The 15,626-nt window shown below is 41.9% G+C and overlaps 1 pseudogene; it reads right to left on the reverse strand.

Moving 5' to 3' along the window:
- The window catches only part of LOC109474487, a 20,501-nt pseudogene that overhangs the window by 2,311 nt on the left and 2,564 nt on the right, over positions 1–15,626 (reverse strand).

A 15,626-nucleotide genomic window follows, 5' to 3' on the forward strand; every position in this document is an offset into this window, starting at 1 on the left:
GACCTAAAACACGACTAAAAACTACCCCCAAAACCCAAACCTCTGCTTGGAGAGTATCAAAGAACCGTAGATTGGCGCCAGACACGGTTCTGGATACGCGTGGGCTGTCCAGAACCGCCTGCGGCTGAACCGTACCTCTGGATAAAGCGTGGTCCTGGGTTAAGTATGGTTGTTGATACAACTTCGAATTCTCACCTCTGAGCGGCGCCCCGGGCGTGTAGGTGTGCGAGTCCGTGGTGAGCTGGAAGGGAGCGGCGATGGTCTGCCAGCTGTGCGGGGAGTGCTGCGGCGTCATCCCCGTGCAGGCCATGCTGGGCGCCCCGCTGCCGAAACCGCGCGCCACGGCCAGGAGCGGCGCAAGGAGAACAACACAAGCGAGCATCGTTCTGAAAAAAAGTTAAACTTTTTTCTTCGGGCAATGCTGACTGGTTCTACCAAAAAAGGCTTCAATTAGATCTACTTCGCATTGCAGATAGGTGTCGCTGCTGCGCCTTCTTCAGGTCGAGTGACCGTACGGACGACTAAGCAATGGGTCAAAGGTTGTTGGAAGCCGATGCCGTCCCCCGTGTAGATCTAAATTCAAAGACAAGTACAGCGACGTACTAGAGCATCGTCCGGAAAAAAAGTTTAACTTTTTCCTCAGGGCAATACTGGCTGGTTCTGCTTCGCACTGCAGCGAGGTGTCACTGGTCTTCTTCAGCTCGAGTGACCTTACGGACATACATATGGCGTGAGCAATGGGTCAAAGGTTGTTTAAAGCCGATACCGGCCCCCGTTCTGGTTTATATATACATTACGAATAAGGAAGGTATTGTTGGTGGTAAGTCTATTGCACTTAGGTACTCATTTTTACCTGAGTCGAATGAGGAAATAGGCGTAAAATACAAAAAGAACAGCGCTGAGGCCCGTCCCGGGACTAGAACCCAGAACCCTTTAGTTAGTCCTTATTTCGATGATGTTTGCTGGACCGTTTACTTTGTTGTACTGGTAGCATGACGAAATACTATTAAAGTTATGTTCGCGCGGTGATATCGAGATTTATGAACACCCCCTAGATGACGTAAGTACTAGTCGACAGAAGGGCTCGTTCCCACCCTACTGATATCGGTTAGGACCTCGCCGTTTACTCGGTGTGATAACGAGTGATAAGACTGTTAGGTAAATGTCATGTGAATATGATAAATATAATCAATATTATGTAAAATAGCCCACATAATGGTACATCTGATCATAATACAGCCTCTGCCACACTTCAGTGGGCTGATGGGAAATTAGTACAAATAGACCTCACGGGTCGTATTCTGATTCTATGGCGGGTTATATTAACTCCTCTGATATAGTTTTCTGTCGAGTTCTTCAATTTCTACTATTTTTCTAGCAACTCATCAAACGCCAACACGGAATTCCATATCCCACTTCAAAAGTTACCCAACAAAGTTCCATGTTTAATTATCCAACATGGCGGATAATTGCGGATAATGCTTTCGTCATCATCGGTCACGTGAGGTAAAACACCTTTTAAGGTAGCGACAACAATGAATAGTAATTATAACCACAAAATAAGGCTCTGAGTTCATGAAAACATTGCACAGATGACGTTTAATGAGTCATTTCACACGGGAAGCTGCATGCTGCTAATGTTTATTACGTCACTACAACGGACGGTCCGCCCATTTCTGATGACGTAAGCGTTCTGTTTACGTAAGCGTTCCAGGTGTACACGTCACCACCGTGCAGCTTTGCGGCCTTTTGTCAGCAGGGTCGTGACCTTAACCGGAGATGACGGCTGGAAACATGGCGGAGAGAAAATAGTTGTGTAAGAGCTCGTCTATATTGGTGGTTATTAATTAACTATAACAAAAAAATTGTCATTACTGTAACCTAAATGGGATTGAAGACGAGAGTCATTTTATTGTGAACTGAACTCTATATGATAATGAGAGAAAGATTTTTTTCAATTATATACTTGTACAAGCTTATTTCCCTAGTTTTAAAATTTTAGATAGAAAAGAAAAATTCACATTCCTCATGAAGCTCGATAATCCTCGTATTATAAGCTCCATCTGTTCTTACATTTACAACTGTCGAAGAAGCGAGAAGAAGCAGAACCTGTATAAATGTAGTTTTACTATAGATATATTTTAGCCTACCATCGCTAGTTGCCGTGACCTGTACTTAGTTCGCAATGAGCAAAAATGTACAATAAAGGTCTTTGATTCATTAATTAGCGCATAAAACCCCTCTGTTAGCATCATATACTAGGAGGGCATCAAATGCAATTTCAGAGCAGTAAAACTGGATTTTCAATTCAACCTGTGTTTATTTCTGACCGTTAACGGTTTATTGCCGTTAATTTTAGGGAGAAAAAAGATGCCTTACCAGCATTTTGCTGCAGATAGAAGAGTTCAGGGTTCCAGTAGATGTCGTGGTTTGCAGCAACAGTCAACCTGAGGGGAAAATAAAACAAAAATGGAAGATGTCAGACTTCTGGATTTCCATGTTTTGGGATTTTCGTGATATTCAAGTTAACAGAACTATGAGAAGTATTTGTGGTTTTCGCGAAAGTGTTGGGACTGTGCGATGATGTCATTCAATCGGGTATTACACCGCCTCCTGACTTCCTCTACATACTGCCCTCACATTCATTCGTGACCACCTCATCAATCAACTTTCAAAATCACCTCCCACTCACCATGCAACGACAAACAACGACAAACAGAGAGACAAACCCACAATTAATCTAGCCTATTAATCTATCTAATTTCTTGTGTTGGACATGACAGTGTAAGCAAATGCATAATGTTTACATTCGCATATGGTCTGCTCTGTTAATTCGTACTCAAATACATTCATCTACGAGTATATGGTCAGAGAGGAGTATAAATCCCTCCTACTAAAAATTGCAACATTATGTAACCCAACACCAGTTACCATGGTGAGAGACGTCAACAAATCAGGTCATTGGCCAGGTCAGACGTCAGTGTTTGGAACGGAAGAAGAAGAGGAAACTTAGCAAAAACAATATGTTTTCCTACGGTAAATATCACAAACAAATAGATAAATGAAGTACCTCATGCCGATCTGTCCGGAGGCGCCGGCTGGTGGCAGGTACGTCACAGTGACGGAGTTCTTGTCGGTATTGACGCTGTGGGTGATGGTGTCAGCGGCCCTGTCACACTGGAAGAGATGCGTGCCGGCTGGCGGGTTCTGGGAAGGAGGGTAGATAAGAAATGTCTCAAAACTGCAAGAATTAGAAGTAACTTCATCTTTGCTTTGGTTCAGTCACTGATCCACTGTATTGTTTCATTCACCTATTGCCAAACCTGATTCTTTCGTTTAGTTGACTCATTTTATACTTCATTATGGTTTCTGTAGAGAGACACACCCCACGCATGTTAAGGAACCCACCACACCTTCCAGAAAAGAGTAGGGTCATACTACTACATGTATCTGGTGATTCACTACGGAATAGTGGCGTGAAATTTACACTAATCGGTGTCCATAATTTATCCTCAGCAGATGATCGCCATCGACAACGACAAACATCATCACAAACAAACAAACAAACAAACAAACAAACAACAAACAAACAGACCTGGAAGGTGCCAACGGAAGCCTTGATCTGGAACCCGCGGAACGGGCGGTCTCCGCTAACGGTAACTGAAAAGAAATATAACAGAAATGCGATGCGATCTGTCAACTATTGAGTCCCAGCTGAAAACGGGGTTACTTTATACTATAACATAGAACAGGCTTCTATTAATTTTTGGACAAGGGAATCGCGGATTAAAATAACTCACGAGAGAAATAAAGAAGACCATGACGGTTCATACGTAAGTAAGTATTCTTTTTTGTAAAACACTTGCAGCATAAAGCTGAAGTACTTTTACAATCGGAGTCAAACGGTTATTGACCACTTTTAGTCTTACTTCCGTCCGCTTTACAGAAAGTGTGAAAGAACGAAATGAAACGAAAGTAAACAAAATAGTCACATGAAAACGATTTCACCCTAACTGACCTTTAAAGTGTTCTGAAAAGACCGTTTAATAGATAAAAAAAACTTTGGGACATTAGGACTACGGAAAAGTAATATAAACTTGACGAGACAAACGTACGCTGGATGGGCTGTCCGGGCGTGTAGGCCCCTCCGGACAGAGTGAAGGGGAAGGCGGAGTTCTGTGGGTGCGCGGGGTGGTGGTTCGGCACGCCGTCTCGGCAAGCCTGCTGAGGGGCGCCGGTATGGAAGGCGAGGGAACTCGCCACCAGGGACAGGAGGACAATCGCCAACATGCTGACAAGGCTCGGGGCTTGGCTGGGGGAGAAGAGAGATGAAAAAATGAATATTCCTCATTAATGTTAGTAGAAACGCCAGAAGGACCTTAAAGGCATCCGATGCAGTTTTAGGGCTTGGAAACCCAAAGCCATAGTTACGTAGTGAGTTGAAACCACACTGTCACAATGTATATTGACCCTCATGAAGCAAAAATTCCCAAAATTTTGACGGTATATGGTTACTGAAAGGGCCCTGGACTGATATTTAGGGTACTATCCCGAAAATAAAGGACTCATCTTGGAGCTTGTTGATATAAGTTGAGTGTGCCGTCAGAATGTCTAGTCATGAAATGTTGGAATGAAAAAAAAAAGTCTGGTACTCACATTTAGCTGCAAACGGTACAGGTGTAGCTCTAACGAAGAGGTTTGGCTTTCCCTCGCTTATCTTGAGATTTATAGAGTAGAGTGTTTGCTGAGCGGGGTGGCCTGATATCCGGCAGCCTTGGGGCATTCCGGACAGGTAGGGCGTGTGATAGACATAATGTAAAAATAGTCGCTGTATAATTTGTTGAATATTGGATTCCCTGTGATCTTCATACAAAAGGTTACATACAAATGTATATATACATATGTGTGTGTGTGTATGTGTGTGTGTGTGTGTGTGTGTGTGTGTGTGTGTGTGTGTGTGTGTGTGTGTGTGTGTGTAGAGAGAGAGAAAGAGAAAGAGAGAGAGAGGGGGAAAGAAAAAAGAGAAAGAGAGAGGGGGTTACCCAGACAGAAAAAATGGACAGAGAAATGGAGATTTTGTACGTTTACCGGAAGGATATCAAATGTGTTACATAATTCAGGAGGGAGATTATGTGTGATCCATTCGCTACATATTGGGGGTTGCCTCATGACGTCATCTACGAAATTTACGTGCTGCGGCCTTATTACGAACTATAAGTGCATGCGAAAATCTCTTTAGATACGAGACATGAACATCGTGCGTATCAAAAAGAGCTCGATCAGTACTTGTTATGAGCGCCAAAAATTCTGACTGACGCACTTATTAGCCTACTTGACCATGACTTTCACGGTGCGGGTGAAACTTGTCGTTTGTCTGCAACCTTGACAGACACTTGTGCGGACTTTGTACGGGAAACACTTGGAGGCTATCGCAACAGTGCCGTGATCGCAACCTTGAGAGGGGGAGTGTATATGCAAATAGACAATTAATTGATTGGAACCGACTTTAAAGCCAGGAGAAACGATCTCTTCAAAACACGTTAGCCAGCATTTAAAACCTCAAGTATCCATCCTATAAAACACAATCAAATCCTTTAAAACTCATGCCTTTTGTTGACTTCGGCATTTCAAAACACAAAGCGTGGACAAAAATATTAATGTCACACCATAATTTTGTCCCAAGTCAATGTCCGTGATGCCAAGTTGTGTAAGGCCTAGGAAAAACAATGTAGTGTTTCTCGTTTCCCGACCGACCCCTAATTAATTAATGGTTTATTTGTCACATATCCATTTGTACAGAATGGCAGGTCCCGTGTAATTGGGACCTGAATTGCTCTGACAATTACATATTTATCATTGGTTGATTAATAAAAAGTTATCACACATTAAAATCATTATGCGTCATTATTATTAATGTAAAATACGTTAAAAGACATTTAAAATATCAGATTTGCACACAGGTTGCGTTAAAAGTCTTTGGACAATAAAATGGCAATCTCAGTCCCCATTCAGTAGTCGCACGATATGCGGTATTGCACTGTTTTTAAATCTCTCAGTTCTGGCAGTGACAGTGTTCAGTTTGTGGCTAAATCTAGTGTCTCTACCGCTGGTCTCTCCTCGAGTAGAAGGCAGCCACTGTCTGAATGTCGGGGACTCCATCAGACCGCGTCCGAACTTCAGGATCAGGTGTTGGCGTCTTTGCTGAAGTGAAGGTAGACCTAGGAGACTGCATGCATCCGAGTACCGGGAGTAGTCTTTGCCGAGTATGATACGACATGCCCGGCGCTGGATGTTCTCTATCTGGGTTGTCTGTGTGGAAGTCAGACCGGGGCCCCAGACAGGGCAGGCATATTCACACAGGGGACGTACGTAGCTTACGTACACAGTCACCAGGTCAGACAGGTCACCCCTAGCCCTTATTTTCTGTCGACCGCTGGCAAGTCCATAAGCTTTTCGACCTGTATCTGAATTTCAAACCCTTTATTTCAAGGATTTTCAGAAGAAATATCATCGACTTAACCGGGTGAAATATCAGGGCCGCGCCGACCTACTCATAACCATGGTCAGAGGGGAGAGTTCGGCAGTGTTCAGAAGGCCATGTTCGGCTATATGTGTCACTAGAGACATAACCGTAATGACAAGCTAGTTACTAGTAGTCCTAGTTGTATAACACATGTGAGAATGCATCTGCAGCAGAGACACCTGTGCTACAGTGCAATGTGAACCAGTCAGAATTGCCCTGAGGAAGGTGACAGACTGAATAAAAAATTTGGTTGTGTAAAAAGAGCCTCTTTAGTTGTATAACAGTTTTCTCAAGGACGCGGCAAGTTTTCCTTATCTTTCCCGCCATGACTCATCATGTGCTCCCGGCAGCTGGATCGGAAGACTGTGGCTTACGTGACGATGTGTTCATACATACGTCTAAAATTATACAGGCAAACACGTCTGTCCTCGGATCCCCGGAGTTTGCTTGCACAGGCCATTTCCAAAAAAAAAAGGGAAAAGAATAATATTTTCTTTGTTAGATTATATAATCTTTATACTTTGCCCCTGTTAATACAATGTGTTCGTGACCCAATTCAGAGCATTTTTTTTTCCGAAAATTTCGGGATAGTTTTATATTGGATGGACTGATTGGAGGCCTACTAAATAATTTAGGTATCGAAATTTACCACATTTTGGAAGGATTGAAAAATGGGTGCACTATCTCAATTTAAGATGTTAACCCTTAGACTAGACTGTAAGGTTTGAACCACTCACACCAGGAAAGGACCCCCCCACTCTTGGTTCTATCCGAAAGGAACGTTCCTAACCGAAGGACTATTAAATGTTCACCTGAGTCGAGTAAGGAAATAGGTAAAAGTGCTTTTCCCAAGGACACAGCATTGGGACATGGTAGGAATTCAAACCCAGAACTTTATTTAGATTTTAAGTCAACAACCCTGACTACAAGACAGCCTTGCCACCTTAAAAAAACACCTTGACCTAATATATGCGAGTATCCGATTAAAAGTTCCTGCGGCCACTCCAGTACAGAACTCATTCCTTCAGCAAGCAACCCCCAAGGGAAAAATGAAATACTACAAAGTGTATTCAGTATCACTCGAGGTACCAGCCCGACTTCGGTAGTTTAATTTCTTAATTTTCCCAACAGCTACCCACATACCAAATACCATCCACGACTTGAGTTATGCACACACACACACACACACGCACACACTTTGGCAAAGGTAAAAAGATCATGCTTCCCCTCATTGCATAAGAACGTAACTATTTAGGATCAGGTATGGAAGCAACAAGCTGTGGTGCTATGCTTGTTACAAATGATAGGTGGCGCTGTTGCAAAATGTAAACCACATCACATGAAATACACATTGAGCCAAATGGTGTATAGCTTTGTACGATGTTTAATAACATAACGTTTGGACAAAATACATCTGCACAAAAGTGCGACAGACACACATTACACATAGTGAATGTGCTGACTACAGCCTGCATAAGGCTGTGGTCGTTGTACTTTGTTAGAATGTCGGCAGAATGTACTCCGCCTATGCGAAACCCAGACTTTCGACGGTTGTCATTGTATGTTTGGTTAACGTTGCATCAGAATTCTGCCCATTGCAGATGATAACTTTTCTGAAACAACATTTGTAAACTATAGACAGGATGTCATGTTTAAATACTTCAATATTGTTTAAGTGCTATGCACAATACATGACGTGTTTCGCACAGGCGCAGTTCTTTCTGCCGACATGCTTACTTTGGCTGGTATTGCTTTTTGCCTATTTCCAACACATACAACTATTGTAATCATTGGAATATATATATATATTATATAACCCCTTCTTACATAGGATAGGGCTTTCTACCATAACACCTTATGGTATACACATGTTTACACTTGGGCTTACTAACATATTAAGTACATGGCTTAGGGTGTGCATAAATGTTTCCGATACGTATTGCACCTTTAAGTTATAACGTACATAACACCCTGACATGTGAGCTTGAAAAACTATCCTGGCAACACCATGTTAATACATTGATACTTGGACTTGAAGGAAAGCTACTATTTCGATTGGGACACCAACATAATCTGAGTCTGAGACTCTGAGGGAAAATTCCAGTTCTACTTTCATCTTTACCTCTTGCTTAATTCTTTTTACTCCGAGAATCAAGGAAATAAAATGGTGTAGCCTTACAACAGTGCACAAAGCTAAAAATAACAAGTAACTTGCTTTCCAGCAAGGCACGAACTAGGCCTTCAGCATTTTGGGGAGGCTAGCAAAGTCTGGAATGAAAATTTTAGACATCCACATCTAAAGTCACTACATTAGTAAACATACCTCACTTTCATGTACATGTATATCCCTCTAATATAATATCATCTTAAATCTTTCTAAAAGATTATTTCATTTTAAAGGCCTCTTTGGAAGGGGGGGGGCTATCATTTCATGCACAGGGGAGGGGGTTGGTTACACCTCTTACCAGGGTTGTTAGTGAAGTCTCCCCAACTCTCTACAAGGATGTTAGCATAAATTACATGTTGATTATTTGTATAGGATAACACTTATTGCTTTTACTATTGGGATACTGAATTAGCACAAGGCTTGCATATTATGTAAGTCTTTAAGCAACTTTGTAGTCCTGTTGTTATGGAACATCCTTTAAATGAAGCTTTTTTCACTGAGCTGGAAAAAACGAAATCATATAATAAATAGGCACAGCAGAAGCCAAAATATCACAACTGCTAAAGGACCACTTCCCTACAGCATTGCCCATTTTTGCCTTGTTGCACGATTTGCAAGCCTCTATTTCTACTTTTTCAAAGCATATACCATCTTTAGAACAACTTCTTCTGCCAGCAGACATCAGGAGGGAACATCATAGCATTTTCCAGCTGCCTTGTTTTTACCAAGATCGGCAAAGTATCTTCCCTTCTAACATCTGCTTGGAGACCACAAGAACATTACAGAGAAGTTGTTCATACATCCACCTATACTGGCTATAGTCTTAGACAATTGTCTTCAAGTTGTAGGTAGATACTTCCAGCCCTGCATTCACATCGTAGCACATCCATAGGTGTGGATTACCACACATCAAAATCATAGGAACAGAAATTTCACTGAACAGCTTCGATGTTGTAACATACAAAAGTAATTATAGCACCTGAGCATACCTATAGCTATCAGTATATATGCAGGATTCAATTAAATAGTGTTAACAAAAGAGTACAACTTCCCAGTAATTGCCAGGGATTTAAATTAGCTATAGCTGCATTGGGTTAATAACAATGTGTATGTGGCCATGAAAAAAAAACATAGACACAGAACAAAACGTACTGTTTGTCAAGACCTAGCAGTAAAATATACCCCATACTTTTCTTAACTCTTTAACTTTCTTAGAGTACATAGATTTTTGTCTAAATATGTTGCTCTTGTTGAACAATCATAAGGTCTTTGGACAAATACTCTACACCAACATGTGTACACATCAGTAGCTATGTGTCTATGATGTACCCCTTAAGTTTTAACAACTTTGGTCTTTCAAAAGACTCATTAAGTAATCTTAAAACTGTTTCTTAAACTTAAAGTGCTTTTGCACACGCTACCTTAAAAACGGGTGTCTTAAAGTTCAAGTTCCACCCACACTGAAACACTTGTGTTTTCTTTCAGCAAAGTTACCCAGAACACCAGCCTACAACCAAGTCCATCCTTCTATCCTTCCATACCAGACCCTCAGCTTGCTTGTTACATACAAGCGGAGGGTCTGGCATGTAAGAATGATTGTTGTTTTTTTTAGGGGTGGGGAGGTTTTACTTTACGTGTCTTCTTCCTCCACGATGCCACGTTCCTCCACGATCTCGTGGAAAACTCTCAGCAGGTTCTCCAGTCCGAAGATGTACCCCTTGTCCGGGCCCTGGTGGACTGTCCGGTCTCCACGAAAACCCTTGTACGTGCTGTGCGCGAAGTCGATCATCTTCACCGCCACGCTGGAGCCGGAGTGGTTGGAGCAGAGGTCTCCGTTCTCCACACGATGCCCCCTCCCCAGCAGTTATTCCCCTCGTATATGATCAGCAGCGAGCTGGAGTAGAATCTGTAGGTTTGGTGCTTCTCTAGAATGGACTTCAGTTCCTCCAGCTGGGCGATGATTTTGGGCGCAACCAGGTGCTGTATCGCCTGTCCGTTGTCCAGGAACTGTTGGAGCGTGTGTTTGAAGCCGTCCTCCGTCAGTTTGCGACCGTAGTATTTGTTTCGGCAAAGGAAGTGTCCCGTTTCTGCCTTGTAAACCTGGAATGGAGACAAAGAGGGAGAACTTATTGCAACATGTTTGTTGCTAGTACCTTGTGCATATATTGAACTATCCTAAGTTTCAGCCATGGTCCACTGTTCATAGTATTTGTCGAGCCAGGGGAATTCACCTTTTACGATGAACCTGTAAATACTGTATGTAACGTCTGTCTTCTCTGTCACGACCAGAACTTTGATAGTCAATCAGTCACCAACCTGATGAAATTATTTACGGTTTTAACTGTTTGTACTTTTTAAGACCTATCTCCTATCTGAAGAACACTCACATGCTTTGTATCCTATCAGATGCTAAATCACTTCAGTTATTTCAAACACAAACCCACCTGCATGCCACATACACGGACGCCGATGCTAGCCGATGTAGTTGACGCACATTTTTCCATTTGTCGGTTTCTCTTCTCTTCTGTGGCATCGTCTCCGTGTTGCCGTGTCCCCATCTTCAGGTCCAATATGCACGGATACACAAACTGCGACGTTACGTTTTCTAGGAGGATAAATTCTGGTGGAATGGGGTTAAGGAAGATGCCTTTTTTCTTCCTACTTAAGTCAGCAATTCTGCTTTATCTGTTTGCACTTCCTGGTTTTCTTTGTAGCAGATATGAAATCCAGTGGATGAATGTTAATGGAGGTTACATGGTTTCAACAACTGTAACAAGAAATTAAAGATTTCAAGCCCCCATGATGTGATAATGTAAAACTGATGGGAATTCCTTGTACTCATATTCAAGATGAATTAATATTTCTTGCTGATTCTGTGCATATTCCATTTGTCGTTTCCTCCCAGCCTTCGGGAGACCAATTTGACCTTCCTGTCAGTCTGCAGTTACACCATTTCCCCCTCATTTCCTATAACTCAAATAACAACAGACACAAGCAAATACACGGAAAACAAACCTCACATACATGTACCTAAAACAAAACTAAGAGTACAAAAAGGATACTGTGCAGTCTGCTGTTTGGTGCTGTCTTCCTCATTTCTGCAAGCTGCTTCTTGTGACATCTTAAGCTCCAAGGGTTGTGTCCCAGACCCTTAAGACTTTCCGCCTCCTCCTTATTCTCTACAAGATCGACGAGGAAGGGGCCAGTCCCGTTACTCTGCACCTCGATGCTGCCTGTTCTCAGTAACCTCACCCTGCATGGACACATCACACTTGGTTAGGTTTGTTTTACATTAAGTGGCATAACACAAGTTTTGTATAAGTGAGTACAAGCTAGGTAAGACCAGACTGTAAGGTTAGGGTTCCACTCACACCAGGATGGACCACTACCATTTTCCAAGTGCTAGAGTGATTGAGGTGTGACTTTTTGCAAACATAGGTCATTTGTATTATGCAGTTTCTCTTTTCTACACTTTTGCCTTTACCAAGTAACCTAGCTGTAACTTCGTACCCATGGCACAACTAGTCAGCGTTGACCTGCCAATTTTAATGATAGATTATGACAGGTAGACATGGTTTTTCCCCAATGGCCCTATTGTACCCACAGGTGTGTGTACTCAAGCCAATAACTCTACCTGAACAAGTGGACCAAAATCAACATCCACAATTGTCTTTCTGTGGAGTCAACAGTCTGAGTTGTCAGGTGAAATTTATTACTGGTGCACAATCAAGGGTTAATAACCCGCCTGCTCCTTGGTGTTTATGATGTCATAATGCCTGGTCATTTTCTATAACCTCCAATTGAACCACCAGTGTGATAACCTTCCACCCAGTATGATAAGTTTTTTTAACCCAGTGTGATAACATTTAACCCAGTGTGATAACCTTTAACCCTGGGTGATAACCTTCAACCCAACCTGGAATCCAGTGAGTGATATTACATTGAACCCAATGTGATTTACCAGTGACCTTTAACCCTGATGACCTTTCACCTAACAGGAATATTAATGGATGTGTTTCAGACAAACCTAAAGTTCTGTATTGAACAGTAAGACATCTGGTCAGGGGGCGTTGTCAGGGTAATTGGCACACTATGCAGCTTACTTCTGTGCATTAGAAATAAGCAATGAGTGTTGGTTTACTGGTTGAGAGATTATATGGGCGGCAAGGAGAACATATTTAACATTTTATAGACATGTTACAGATGCAAGTTGGCATGCTGGTTGAGGGACAAACAGTTTTCACATGTAAAAAAAGTGGTACAATTTAGTAGACATTCTCAATCATTCATTGCAGCAACTCCAGTACATCCTCTCATGCCAGTCCAGGCATTTGTGTATGGTAGAACCTAGAACATGTAGCTTGAGAGGATGGTTGAGTAGAGCAACAGGAACATCTGATTTCTACCTGACAGGAGGCCAGCTCCAACGCCTTCTGCCATTAGAGAGGACACAGTCACACTCACAGAGAGGAACACTACAGTACAGTCAGACCCCAACAGTACAGTCAGAGGCAGCAATACACACACCAACACACCAACACCAAGGGGAGAACAGAGGATGAAAAAAACAAGACGGGATGAAAGACGACACCAACATATAATATTACACATAGACAATACAATCTGTACTAATGTAATGAATAAAATATGGAGATTACTTCTGGATGTTTCGATTGACATCCACATCATCACACTTCTTTAGTCACTAGTAAAAATAAAATGAACGGGCAGGCAGCACCAGAAACGACTTTGCCGTTAACAGATTTCTCTTATCAACTTCCTGCACATTTTCACATTTCCTTTGCAAACAAAACGCGATGTTCTTGATGTGAAAGATATTGATCGGTACTTTGACATAACATTTATCAGTACCGGGACAAAAATCTTTAAGCTGAGGGCTGGGACAAAAGCTTGAATATGACTCTGGTCCTCATGCTCTTGTTTCATTATGATTTTCTAATCTAAGTAGCATATCTTTAAAAAGATCAAAGAACCAACAAATCAACTTGGTGTGGCCTAACCATGCACAGCACAGGTGTTAATGCTCATTTCCCTTTAAATATGTAGCTGTTAGTGTTACCTGTGTGTTATCTCGTGTGTGTTGATGCCTTCCTTCTCCTTTCGCCGTCTGCGTCGCTTGGTGCGATGGACGCTGGCGGCGCTCGTGTTGTCCTCCTCCGCAGACCCCGCCGGCGAGCTGTCCGACTCGGAGTGCCCGCCGGAGTGGTTGGTCTCACACGGGTGTGCCACCAGGTGGATGAAGCCATCTTTGTCCTCTTGAAATGACACCTGAATGACACCTGGGGAGGGGGTCAGAATGTCAAAGCTTAGTCATGTCAAAATTTGACTTGAAAAGTTGTTATTTGGAAATAATGAAATGTTGGTCATGTCAAAAGCTGTCCAGGTCTATTCTGGACAAAATGGATGGCAAAGGTCACTTATGTCAAAACATATATCCTGCTATCTCACCAGAATTGAATGGCAAATCTTAGTTATGTCAAGAGGAGACTTAAAAAGTCAATGTTATTATAGAAAATTCCTTATCAGTTAAAGGAATGTCAAAGGTTGTACCAAGGATGCTTATATGGAACAATGACCTCAATGACACCTGCAGGTAAAAACTTGCTTTTATTCGGAGCAGAGACCTGGAAAACGGTCCAAACCTTTGTCGGTTATGTAATATATTTGGATTGGAAGTAAAAACTCAGTAAACTCCAGCTCACTGAACTTTCATGCAGCTTTTCAACTCTTTGGACTAAATCTGACTCACTTATAACACCTGAGTGTTCTCCCCTTAAACTTTGGACACCACAAAAGGTCTGCAATATCAAAGGTCCTCAAAACATCTTATCTTTTGTTTTGCTGGCATTGCAGAATACCATCTGGACCTTGATAAGCTGGTATTTGCATGACAACGCCCCCCTGTCAATAACAGTTTACCCAGAGGTGGACAGCCCTGTTTATTCTTGGCACGTTTTAGCCCCTATCCCAACATGGCCTGAATTTTAATGTGAAGGGAGGTGGTCGCCTCCAGCTATAGACAATCTTACCATTCAAAACTCTGGACTGGTGGGTTTTAAATACTTGCTATGTACATGTACCTTGTAGTTGTAGACTGTGGTTGAAGAAGTGATCTAAATTGGGAAAACTGTTGATGCAATACCTCAGGGAATAAACAAATCAAAGCCCTGAACCACTTGAGGGACTGAAAGATTGCAAGTGCCAATTATGTGTCTATTTTGGAACCAGGTCTGTTTGTTTGGAAAGTTCCAAAATACTCTGGGGACTAGATGGAAGGAACAACAAACATTCCACCTTGCATTTAGAGAGAAAAAAGTCCATGGCAGAGTTTGATATCTAGATATTTGTTCCATTTTCTTCATTTTGTTAAGAAACTTTTGATTCTCTTCTCTACTTTAACTCACAATTCCTTATCCACCTGTATGGTACAGGCATTCTGGGGAAGCCTCTCTAGAGTGATTGATGTTGAACGGTTGACCTACTTCTTTAAAAAACAAATCAAGTCACCTGTGAACGCACCTGTGAATCTGTGATATTCAAGTTAAATCATCTACCTTTACTTAAAGTTAAACAAAACTGTGAAGAGACTACACTGCTGAGTGCATAAACACTTGTTACAATGTACATGAAAAAAAAGGATGGGAAAGGTATTCCTTTGAAAGTTTGAAAGACATCTGCCTCACAAATACTTGACGAAAGAAAACAAAAAATGCACAATTTCACAAATACAAGACCCCACCCAAGTGGAAAGATCACAAACCCCTGCCTAGTCTCACCTGATCAAATTACAGTGCTCTACTCTAGCTAGCTCAATTATTTCAGAGTTATGAAAGAACTCAAATACATTAGCCAAAAAACAGTTACTCAAGCAACTGGATATGATTTTGAAAACGTTTTGACGTTTTCAAAATCATA

The sequence above is a fragment of the Branchiostoma belcheri genome, unplaced genomic scaffold, assembly GCF_001625305.1.
Source record: "Branchiostoma belcheri isolate BF01 breed outbred unplaced genomic scaffold, Haploidv18h27 scaffold31, whole genome shotgun sequence".
NCBI classification, from domain to species: Eukaryota; Metazoa; Chordata; class Leptocardii; order Amphioxiformes; family Branchiostomatidae; genus Branchiostoma; species Branchiostoma belcheri.